A 13,385-nucleotide genomic window follows, 5' to 3' on the forward strand; every position below is an offset into this window, starting at 1 on the left:
CTCATTGTGGAAGGATGTGAGGAGAACATTCGCATTCGAAGCTTGGTGAAGGGTGTTCCCATTGAATTTGGGATTGAGGAGTTAGGTGACATTCTTGGTGTCGCAACCACCGGCCACTTAAAGTATTTGATAACCAAGAAAGACTCAAAGGAATTCATGGGTCACAACCTAGTCTATGGAAAAATCTCGAAGAACTACATTGGTGGTACATCAACCAAAGTGAATGAACTTACCAATTTTGCTCGAGTCATATCCTATATTGTATCCTACAATATATTGCCTAAGAGTGGACATTGGGATGAACTCAACCCTCTTCAAGCCTACATCACCTGCTGTATATGTGACAAAGTCCATATCAACCTTCCCTTCCTCGTCATTCGCCATATGATTTATGCGGGGAACAAGGATCACATTAGCAACCTCCACTATGGAAGAATCCTAGGTCAGATTTTTTCTCACTTTGGAGTAAACTTGGTAGGAGAATATGCCAAGAAGGACAAGCCCAAAATAGACATCACTTCCGTCCACCACATGGGAATAGCCACTCCTCAACCTACTGAAGAAGGCTAGATGAGAAGCTTGAAGGTATGGAGACGCATATCAAGAGTCACATAGATGCAAAAACCCAAGAGATTCTGCAAGCCATCAAGGATTGGGAGGAGTAGTCACAGTTAGGGAGTCTGTGTGTGCTAGAAGTCTTAGGATCTATTTGTCTTCTGTGTGTGTGCTTTATAAACTTTGTGTTTTTATGTTTCATTGTGAATAGTGCCCTAAGTATGGCAAGTATGGCACTATGTGTTCTGTACTATCTTTTCTTAAGATAATGAACCTATATTTTGTCTTTTATGATTTTGTGTTTATTACTTCCTATACCATGCATGTGCTTAGGGGGAGCCCATGTTGGCTAGTTGGCCCTCCTTCCCATTTCTGTTGTTGACAAAGGGGGAGAGAAATCTCGATTAAAGAAATCATTGATTCATAAAAAAAAAGGGGGAGAAGATTTTCTTAAACATATGTGCAATGTTCAAATCTTTTCATTTTCTTATTATTTCTTTAATCCATTTGGTTGTCATCACCAAAAAGGGGGAGATTGTTGGGAATACCACTCTCCATAATGGATTAGATGATAACAAACAAGTGTGTATGTGCAACTAACCATTTTCATACCAAGTATGTTGTGAAGGATCAAGACACAAGGTTACTTGACCTCTAGATCTACAATATGGAAAAACACGTCGAAGATCGAAGACTTGAAGCACGTAGAAGATCGAAGACCTGACGCAAGTGATCGAAGACACGAAGCCTAGAAGACTTGAAGACAAGTCTCTAGAATAAGTTGTAAAAACACACACTTGCACGCACCACACTCATGCATACATGTGTTAGGAAGACCCTAAGTAAGTTGGTCTCGTGTTTGTGCCTAATAGACAGTCAAAAACACATAATATAGACCATCCAGTACTTATCGGATTGAACCAGTAACTACCGGATAGCCTCTGTGATGAAAAATTTCTCAGATATGATCAACAGAGACCATCCAGTACCTACCGAATGGAACTGGTACATATTGGATGGATCCAGATACTCTTTCGGTTGGCCGGATTGGTTTCGGATGAGATATACATCTAAAAAATGGCCAACAGAGGCCATCCGGTATCTACCGGATTGAACCGGTACCTATCGGATGACCCTTGAACACCTACAATGGCTATATTTTGGACACAATGGCCAATTTTATGAGTCTAACGGCTATAATTTGTCCAATGGTAACATGATCCAGTGCTTAGCGGATCCAACCGGTACTTACCAGCTGAGGCAACTTTTGCCTGTTTGAGTTTATACTCATTCCAAAATTGGAGATACTGTTACCCAAATTAAGCCCAACCCTCTCACATATAAATACCCCACTAATGGATTTATTAATTAAAAATTAAGAGAGCATTAAACAATCATTATCAAAGCCATTGAGTGAAAGTCAAGCTGTGTTCTTTCGAGTTCCAACTTTGTGATTAAAAAAGCTCAAGTTCCAAGGAACTCAAGTGCGAATTAGAAGTCTCCATCATCCTTCATATACAAAGGGAGACTTTTAAGGTGCATGTTTTTATTCATTTCATATTCATAGCACGCACCGCACGAGGTAACTCAAAAACTCTATTCCACTTTTCTCTATTACACTTGTCAAGATTGTAAGGGTGCTTCTCTACCTATAAAGGAGATTGTAAGGGTACTTTTCTACTTGTAAAGTAGATTGTAAGAGTGTTTCTCTACCCGTAAAGGAGATTATAAAGGTGCCTCTCTACCTGTAAAGGAGATTGTGTAAAAGGTTTTCCTCTCTACCTACTGTACTGAAAGGGAGAACTAGTGGAATATCTTATAAGAGGATCTTATAGGGAGTGGACTAGAATCAAATTGAGTCGAAGCACTTTAAATCTTGGTGTAGTGTGATTGTGAATTTTTATTTCGTATTATTTTTAATTCATAATCACATTTGGAAATTCGATACATTCAAAAAGATTTTAATTTCCACTAGTATAACCTATTAATCCCCCTCTAGGTTATTTCAGAGACCTCCATCCTTGGCTTTCCTCCCTTGGTAGGGGCTCAGGTTAAGGCCAAGCAGACCTGATCGAAGGGTCCTCCCTCCGTTAGGGGCTCAGGCCAAGGCCGAGTAGACCGTAGACCTGACCGAAGGGTCCCCCCTCGGTTGGGGGTTCAGGCCCCGGCCAAGCAGACCTGACTAAATGGTCCTCCCTCCATCAGGACGAAAGCCGAAGCCAAACAGAAAGGATCGAAGGTGTAACAAAAAAAAGAAAGAGAGAAAGAAAAGTGAAAAAGAGGAAGAAGTGTTAATTCCCCTAGAGGCCCTTCAGAGGAAGTAAGGGGGCTTCTAATAAGCTCCAATTAACCGCCCAATGAGGTGTAGACACGTGGCAATCCACTAGAGATTTCTTCCGAGTAGATATCTAGGACACCATGTACAACTACGAACTTCGATACTGGGATCGTGGGGAGACTGAAGTCCTCTTTAGGTAGCAGAGACACACTAAGACTCTATTTACCTAGAGAAGAGATAATGCCCGAAAAGGGAATATTCCCCAAGGAGGGAGGGGAACGTGAAGGATGGAGTCCTCCAAAACCGCTCCAGGTCCCCAAGAGTAGGAGGACATTTCCTACTAGGACTCTAGGGGAAGAATTCTATAAGGGGAGGTCCATAAGATAGAATGAGATAAGTCAACACGTTCACACCATTACTCATCTGAAGAACTATTGTGCGAGTCTCTAACTTGGGCGTCGGAGGACTAATCCTGGAGTCACCTCCGGGCCTTTGCCTTCTTTGCTTGTGCAGAGTCGACGCTCAACCTTCCACAGATTCTCGACAGCAACAAGACCAAAATTACATTCATTTGTTCAACATAGAATACAAAGGAGAATAAAAACTAGTGAAAATCGTACATTAAAATTGATAAACTAAATCCAAATCATCAATTTACTCAAAGAAGAAGTGAAATTCTATAGAATAAGTAAGAAATGGGATTCTTGTAGTGTTTTTTCATCTTTACTTGACAACTCTACTTTATGGGTCTTTAGCTCAATTGGTTGAGCACTTGGAACATGAGCATATCTCTGGCATATTCCAAGGGGATGGTCATTTGAATCCACCAAGACTATTTTGAAAAAACTATTCATAACAAATTGTACTTTGTAGTTGAGATGCACCACTTACACAAATTTGGACACCTAGGGTATTGGGTCTTAGAACTGAATATCTTCGAAGAGAGTCAATTTTAGGATTGATCACATCTTTAAATGCCCAAAGAATGATTTGGAAAATTCTTACATCAAGAGTGTTAAAGCCTCCTCCCTTATTACTTATGGGTTATTCTCTGATTGTATACCGACACCCCTAAATCGATATGAATACGATTGAGGCATTCGTATTCTTAGCTATCCTTATATATCCCTAAACCTATATTTAAACCGGACCTTTTATCTTATGAGCAAGTTCTACTATGTCTCTCAGTTATCTTAGTTGCATTCATCATTATCCAGAGCATGTCAAATTTTTAATAATGGATCGATCATTTTCTACTAAATTCCTTTTTATTATTAGTTGGATACATTGTTTTAAGTATCAGTATCATATCGGATTAGTATCGACTAAGATCGATACAGATACTTGAGCGATCTGGATCGATTGCCTTATCATTTCAGGGTTAAAACAGTAAAAAAATGTATATTTATTTTTTTTTGGAAAAGGAAGGGCAAAAGTGACCGCTACACACTGATTCTTACCGATATCGATCTGTTGTATCGATATCAGTCGAGACCGATATGGATAACTAAATCCATGATTGGATATCTAATTGATCGGATAATTATTTCCTGGATTATTCAAATTCACTAATTGCATATCGATATCCCTAAACTGATATGGATGCAATTGAGTCATTTAGATTCTCGGCTATCAGTTTACATCCCATGTCTCTCAGTTATGTTAGTTCTTTTTTTTTTTCCTCAAAATTGAGAGCTTGTCAAATTTTCTTGAACCTTAAGATAAGGGAATTATATAAGCTTATTTCCTTTTTATTGTTACAAAATGATGATTTCCCAGGTTATTCAAATCTCTTGACTAAATATTAATACCCCTACATCGATATGAATGCGGTTGATGCCCTTAGATTCTTGGCTATCCGTATATATCCCTATGCCTATATTTTAACCGAACCTTTGTCTTCCGAGCGAGTTCTATATGTCTCTCAGCTATCTTAGTTGTTTTCATACTTATCCAGAGCTTGTCAAATCTTTAGTAACGCATCGATCATTTTCTGCTTAATTCATTTTTATTATTAGTTGGATACATTGTTTCAAGTATTAGTATCGTATTACTATATTGGATCGATATCGGCTGAGATCGATACTGACACCTGACCGATCTGGATTGGTTGCCCGTATCGTTTTAGGGGTAAAACAGTAAAAAAATATACTTTTCTTTTAAATCAAGTGCAAAAGTGACCAATACACATTGATACTTACCGATACCAATTCGTATCATATCGATATCAGTTGAGATCAATACGGATATCGATACTGATAACTAGATCCATGATTGGATAATTATTTAAATTTCGCTAATTAGATATTGATACCCCTAAACTGATACTTTTCTCACCTAAATTCTAGAATACGTGCCTTGCACCCACGTATAACAATGAAACAAACAAGGCAAAGAATAAAGATACGATCCTCATATTCATCTCTCACCATCTTGGAAGGTATGTTTCCCATCTATAACATAATCCATCTTCCTCAGTAAAACTATACACAAAAGCATGGAATAATTTACACCAAGATATAAATGTCATTTAGGTAAGTACTGCTTATACAATCTATATATTTCCACAATGATAGAAATAGGAACCCTTGAGGAACCAAAAGGTAAAGAAAAGAAAGTAAAACAGAAATCAATTGTGAATAGGAAGACAGATCTTGATAGTGTCACAATCTACAATCTGCAGAACCTTCAACACATGCTTACATACTATCCCCATGAACTCAAATAAATGACAACCACATTGCACCTCTTCTTGTAGAGAGTAATATACCATCATGCATCTTTGCCCACTTGGGACATTAAAAGGCCCCACCCTAAACTTCCAAAGTGGCCCTTCAGCTAACTCCTCTTTAGTAGATAGGCTAAAGTTGACAATGAAATGTTTCTTAAAAATCTCAAACACTCTCCTTGTGTACATCTTACCCGCATGCTCTTCTAGTGGATGTTGTGAAGATAATTGAGCTAATTGAGTAGATCTTCTCAGTTCTGCCTCAGCTTCCTTCTCTTTACACCTAGCGACAGCCTTTTCATATTGCTTGAAGAATTTGTACAATGGCATAGTACCCTTAAAATACCCTTGGAAGTAACTGTTCATCCCCTCACTTCGTTCGGAAAGAGAGGAAATAGGAGGAGAGAGATAGATACAAAACAACTTTTGCATGAAATCCTACTAATTTTGGTAGGACTTTGGAAGTGAATGGGTGGAAAAAATTAATTGCCACATCAACAGATAACAATTTTTGCATTAAATGATCTTGTCTTAAGTTTCCCATCCCACTTATCCAAACACTCATATTTGTGGTAGTTTATAAAAAATAAGTACAGATTTTCCACCCATTTTTACCTTTTTCGCTTTTATTTGTCAAACAAACAAGGCTGAAGTGAATTCTTTTAAAGTTTCATGAGTGTTTATCAATTTTTTGAATTTGAGTAAAAAAATGCATTTTCTTATGGAAGCTGAGAATCAGAACTCCTGGTGTTGATTGAATTCCCATCATATACACTGTCACATGGCATTTTCAGATTTGAATGAATTTTGGCTTATATACCATTATAGACCAATTTAACTTTGTCAAGTGGTAAAATCAGAAATAAAAAAATTTCAGACTACCCAATGGGTGCATAGACATATGAGAGGATATGCATGCATCTGTAAGGATATATTGAATTTTGGTATGGATTTTAAATTTGATTAATCGACATCATCCCATAGACATTAAAAGATGCCACATCACTCTTCCATATAGAAAAAGTATATGGTATGATCACATGGAATCATTGTTAAAAATAAAATATTTTCAATTATTTTTTTTACTCAGCAATATAAATTTAATTAATTAATTAATTTATTTTTTTGAAAAGTAGATTCGAAAATTTGAAGAATTTTTTGGAAGAGTTTTCTTCCACTACATGACAGATTTATACTATTAAAATCTTAACCCATAGTGAATATATTGGCCACCCATAGTTAATCTAACATCCAATGCCTCCTCGTGGCTCAAAAAATAGGGTTTTAGGTATCGTATCAGTATCAATATTGCTATCAGATAGGCCATAGCCAATTCGTATCGTAGGGACATCTATTTTTTTTATGAAAAATAATATTTTGATTCTAAATCGGATCTACATATTGGTATTAATATTACCTGAGATTATACTAATACCAATACTATGAACATCATCCATGCTAAAAAGGGAAGACAAACATTTATGAAAACATGTAATTAAATGGCATTTTCCTAGTAATGGAGAAATTTCATGGGAAAAAAAAAAAGGATCGAACTGAATTGTAATCCTTTACCACAGCCAAAAGTAGAATCAAAATAGTCATTCCTAATGCACAAATGTTTTGTATAGCTAGAGAGTGACCGCTACAAGAAAAATATGATTAACTATAGTTTCTGCAAAGGATATTTATTTTCGTCATTAATGATGCTCTTTTTTGACAGATATTATACAACATCAGAAGCTAGGTTATTTTGGTATGATTTCTATTTCAATTTCATGGGATTAAAAAAATTAAAATTATGGTGTTTGATATGAAATTTTACCTTATTTATGAGACATTGAAATCAATTTTGTGATCCACTTTAATGAGCATATGTCAAGAATAGGAAGGTAAATATGTTATTTTTTTATATGTTTACAAAGAAATTAATCTTCTAATAAAAAAAAAAAAAAAGAAATTAAACCAAAGTCACTATATTTTTCCGCCACCTCTACCCCTCGTAGCCCCACCTTTGCCACCAGCACTACCAACCCTCTACCAATAAAATATTGAGAATCTATTCTCAGCACCTCCACCACCTTTCCCAGCCCCTGTCTATGCACCACCGCACCACATCACCCTCTCCCAATAAAATATAGAGAATCTATTCTCAGAAATTAAACTATCAAATAGATTTTTTATTGTTAAATATCTCAGATTTATGCAACTAAAGAAAAAAATTAGTTTCTTGATCAACACTCTATTCTTGACTATTCCATAAAATCAATCTGAAATAAAATTCATACCAAATCCACTCTAAATTTATATATTTTTTTCACGATAAATGATTTATTTATCCATCGCTAAAGATGAATCCTAATAGGACCCACGAAGTAATATTTTAATTTTGAGGTTTCTATTTTAAGTTTTAGATGGTTTGAACAATGGGCCAAATGGGCTTTTTCCGTTTCCTTTAGCCTTTCCCACTCTGGCTAAGTTTGGATTGGATTTCAATTTTTTTTCCTAGACAATAATTAAAATTTACATTTTAAACGCGTGTATTGTTACACAATAAAATTCTAAAAATTTAGAATTCATCTCAAAAGAATTCCCTCATTTTGGAATAATTCAATGAACCCATCTTGAATCCAAAATCTGAGTTTTAAAAATTTAGAATTTAGGTAAGAATTGTAGTTTTAGAATTGCTTATAATGATAGAATTATTAGCTAGTTATTTAACTTCGATAATTGTATATAATATGGTTAATGTACAACTTGATTTTTTTTTAAGAAGGAAACTTGATTATTTAATTAGATTAATGATACGGCCAAATTGATTGCCCAGTAGGGTAAGAACACGTTGTATCTAAGGAGAGGACACGTGTCGCTCACCTGTTAGAGGCTACAAGGAGTCTGACCGCGTCAACCGCGTGGAGAGAATATTCCCCACGAAGGGGATAAGACGTATCTGAGTAGGACTCGAAGAGGAAAGGAGATGGACCTGAGGAGGACTCCTCCAAGGAAAAGAGAAACCTTAAACCCTAAGGACTATAAGTGAGGGCCCGAGCGGAGGAAAAAAGGTATGCAGAAAAACCCTCACCATTACCCTTGTGAAAAGCTGTGCGGCCGATCTCTAACTTGGGCGTCGGAATACTAACCCCAGATAAACATCCGGGCCTCTGCCTTCTATATTTGTGCAGGATCAGCTCATACGGATTTTCGACAGCAACAGATTGGCGCCGTCTGTGGGAACGACAGTAATGGTGGGGAGAACCTACAATCGTAAGAAGACGAGAGCAGCATCGAAATGAACATGGGGGAGGAGGAACCTTCAGGATGGCTCCCTCCCTCGATGAAAATCAGAGAAAGGGGAAACGATGATCGAGAAGGCTCTGCGAGGGACCAACGTTAGGTCGGATATTCGGTGCGCGAAGATAGTAATCCTCCGCCCCCTCCTGGAATGCAGGAATATGTGACAAGGGAGTAGTTCGAAGCCCTCCAGGAGAAATATGATCGAATGGCCAAGGCAATGAAGGAGGTCTCCAAAACTGTCTCTCAGAAGACCAGCGAAGCATTACGAGGCTCCCATATCTGGCCCGAGCGAGCTCGAGACGAGGATCGGAGTAGTACAGGATCGATAAGGTCCGGTCATAATCCTCAGAACCGAGCGATGAGGGAAAGTCCCGCACCCAGGGAAAGGACACGGCATGCCGCTGGGGCCAGGCATGGAGAACCACGCCAAGGAGACGAACAGAGACACGAGGACTCGGGGTTGAAGCAGATGATCCTGGACCTGAAATATGAGATCAAGAAGGTGGCAGAAAACCAGACGGGAGCTCACGAGCTAGACCTCACTAATGACACGGCTTTAGCTGATGAGGTCATGAGGGACCCACTCCCGATCGGCTTTCGCTTGCCAAAGTATGACACTTACGACGGGTCTGGGGACCTGTCGATCACCTGGAAGGCTTCAAGGTTGCTATGCAGTTCCATCGAGTCTCAGAGAACATCATGTGGCGTGCCCTTCCATTGACGTTCAGAGGAGCAGTAAGGCTATTGTACAACCGTTTGCCGATGAAGTCGATCCACAACTTCAGCGATCTAAGTTACTTCTTTGTGAAGGGATTCTCCAATAGCCAACCCCTTCAGAAGACCACGTTGAACTTGACTAACGTCAAGCAACATGAAGGAGAATCACTGCGGAACTACATGAAATGCTTCCAATAAGAGAAGATCACGATCAGAGGTCTGGACCCGAAAGAAGAGTTCACAGCCTTGCTGGGAGGCGTCAAGGATAAGGAGCTGAAAAGGTCTTTGGCGAAGCATACACCGAGGAACCTGGCCAAGTTGAGAGCTCGGTGTGATAAGTACATCCAGATGGAAGAAACCCTTCAAGCCGATGAAGAAGCTGAAAGGAAGACGGGAAGGAAAAGGATCTCAAGGGGCGACGACAAACACTCCGAAGAAGGCAAAAGATGAAAGTCTGAGAGTGGTCGGGCACCCAGTCCACCAAGGAAGTTCGAAAAATACACGCCCCTGAACCGGAGATGAACGGATGTACTGATGCAGATAAAGGACTCCCCAGATGCCAGAGCCATGAAGTGGCTAGGGAAGATGGGACGACACCCCGAGAGACGCAATATGGACAAATATTGCCACTTCCACAGGGACCACGGCCACGACACCGAAGATTGTTGGCACCTCAAGGGAAAAATAGAAGGAATGATCCGAAGAGGATATCTAGGCCGATTCGTGGACCACGAAAAGGAGGATGCCCAAGACAGTAATGACCGTAGGGACAACCATCGGAGAGATGGCAGAGGCTGCTATGAAAGAAGGGGGCCAGTCCGCAGAGGCAATTAGGAATGACAAAGGGACTGGACACTCGAGGAAGCTGATCATCGCCTCCGGGATGAGAATAAGAGCCCAACTAGGGTTATAGTGACAATCTATGGAGGCCAAGCCGTTGGAGAAAGTTCAGTCTCGGCCAGGAAAGTAAAAGCCTATGCAAGAAGCATATATGTGGTTGAATGATCGAACAAGAAGGCGAGGATGAGGACGGTTATTTCCTTCTCAGACGATGATCTGGAAGGGGTGCACACTCCACACGACGATGCCCTGGTAGTCACCATGACCATATCAAATTGTAGAGTGAAGATGATCTTAGTGGATAACGGCAGTTCAACTGATATCCTGTTCCTTGAAGCTTTCCAGAAGATGGGCCTGGACGAGGAAAAGTTAAAGAAAGTCGAACACCCATTGCAGGGATTCTCTGACATCCCAGTAAAAGTGGAGGGATCGATTGAGTTGCCAGTAAGAGCCGGCACCGGAGATTGCCAAGTAACAGTCATGATCAACTTCTTGGTAGTAGGCATTACCTCAGCATACAACGCCATACTAGGTAGGGTTGGTTTGAACCTACTAAAGGCTGTCGTCTCCACACCCCATCTCAAGATGAAATTCCCAACCAAGAATGGTGTCGATGAATGTCGAGGAGATCAGGAGGCATCCCGGAGGTGCTACACCACTACCTTATGGGGAAGAGAAAAGGCGGGCGAGACGCTCCCGATAGAAGATCTGCGTGATGACGCCAGTTATCAACGGGGGGAACCGGCTGAGGATCTAGTACAAGTTGAGGCCGAAGAGGGGGATAACGCTCGGCAATTCCAAATCGGGGCTACAATGCCAAGGTAACAACGAGAAAAACTCGTCTCATTTTCTGAAACAACTCTGACGTCTTCGCCTGGTCGGCTTCAGACATGCCTGGAATAGATCGAGAGGTAATAGAGCATCATCTGAATGTCAACCCGGTTAAGAAGCCTGTGCAACAGAAGAAGATGACTTTTGCCCCCGAAAGGTAGTAAAAAATAGATGAAGAAGTAGAGAAGTTGCTGAAGGCCCAGTTTATCCGCGAGATCCAATACCCGGAGTGGATATCCAATGTGGTGATAGTCCCAAAGGAAAACGGAAAGTGGAGGATCTGCATCGACTTCACCAATTTGAACAAGGCCTGCCCGAAGGACAGATACCCCCTGCCGAAAATAGACCTCCTCATTGATGCCACGGTAGGATACTAGGAGCTGAGCTTCATGGATGCGTAATCGGGGTACAATCAGATCAAGATGTCAGAGGTTGATGTCCCGAAGACATCCTTCGTGACCGAGGGAGGACTGTGCTGCTATGAAGTCATGCCCTTCGGGCTAAAAAACGCAGGGGCCACCTATCAAAGGTTGGTGAATAAAATCTTTAAGGGGATGATCAGCAAAACCATGGAGGTATACGTGGACGATATGCTTGTAAAAGGCCTGAAGGCGGAACAACACATTCAAGACTTAGAAAAGGCGTTCCAGGTGCTGAGGCATGAAGCTGAACCCGAAAAAGTGTGCATTCAGAGTAGCCTCGGAAAAGTTCCTCGACTTCATTGTCTCGGAGAGGGGAATCGAAGCCAACCCGGTGAAAATACAAGCCATTCGAGATATGAGGTCACCCGGTGAAAATACAATCCATTCGAGATATAAGGTCACCCCAGAATGTGAAGCAAGTCCAGGAGCTAACAGGCAGAGTTGCCGCCCTAGGGCGATTCCTATCTCGGTTGGCTGACAAATGCCTCCCCTTCTTCAAAGCCTTGAAGGGATCCAAGAAGTTCTAGTGGACGGAGGAATGCGAAAAGTCCTTTGAACAACTAAAGGAGTACCTGGCCGCACCCCCACTGTTGACAAAGCCAAACGCCAGGGATACCTTGCAATTGTACCTTGTTGTATCAGTAGTAGCTGTAAGTGCAGTACTGACGAAGGAAGAAGGAAGGCAACAACGGCCAATATACTACGTCAGCCGAACCCTGCTAGATGCCGAAACAAGATATAGAAAGACAGAAAAAGTGGTATATGTCCTGGTAATAGCGGCAAGAAAGCTGAGGCCCTATTTTCAATCGCATACAGTATGTGTGCTCATAGATCGGCCCCTGAAGAAGATACTGCAGCTGCCGGATATGTTCGGTTGCCTGGTAAACTGGGCCATAGAGTTGGGAGAATTCAACATCTAATACAAATCGAGAACCATAGTAAAAGCACATGCCCTCGCAGACTCCATAGCCGAGACGACGCTCCCTGACGATCCCCAGGAATCTTCTGAGGACCGAGAAGAAAAGGCTTGGGCATTGTACGTGGATGGTGCTTCCAACAGCGCAGGAAGGGTGTAGGGATCATATTGGTTAGCCCCAGAGGTTTCAAGATCGAGTACGCCTTATGGTTTGACTTCGATGCCTCCAACAACGAAGCAGAGTATGAAGCGTTAATAGTCGGAATTAATCTAGCACGAGCTTTGATGGTACAGGAGCTGGTGGTGCATAGTGATTCACAGCTCGTGGTACAACAGGTGAATGGAGACTACGAAGCCAAAGAACAAAGGATGGCTGGGTACTTGAAGACAGTGCGAGAAAGAATAAAAACCTTCAAGGAATTCGAGATAAGGCAGGTGCCATGAGAAGAGAATGCTAGTGCAGACGCACTGTCATAGTTGGCCACCTCTGACTTCGCAGACCTTAGATGATCGGTGTATTTTGAAGTGCTACCACAGTCGAGTATCGAAAGACCCCAAGAGGTATTACTTGTAGGTAAACACGGCCATAGCTGGATGGATGCCATAACCGAATACCTTAAGGAAGGAAAGCTCCCTGAGAATAGGGATGAGGCAAGGAAAGTACGGATGAGGTCAGCACGCTTCCTTCTGAAGGACGAGACGCTGTACAAAATAGGGTTCACCGTGCTGTACCTCAAGTGCCTGAACCCCACCGATGGCGAGTATGCACTTCGAGAAGTGCATGAAGGGATATGCAGCCAACACCTG

Source organism: Macadamia integrifolia, chromosome 9 (genome assembly GCF_013358625.1).
Source record: "Macadamia integrifolia cultivar HAES 741 chromosome 9, SCU_Mint_v3, whole genome shotgun sequence".
NCBI classification, from domain to species: Eukaryota; Viridiplantae; Streptophyta; class Magnoliopsida; order Proteales; family Proteaceae; genus Macadamia; species Macadamia integrifolia.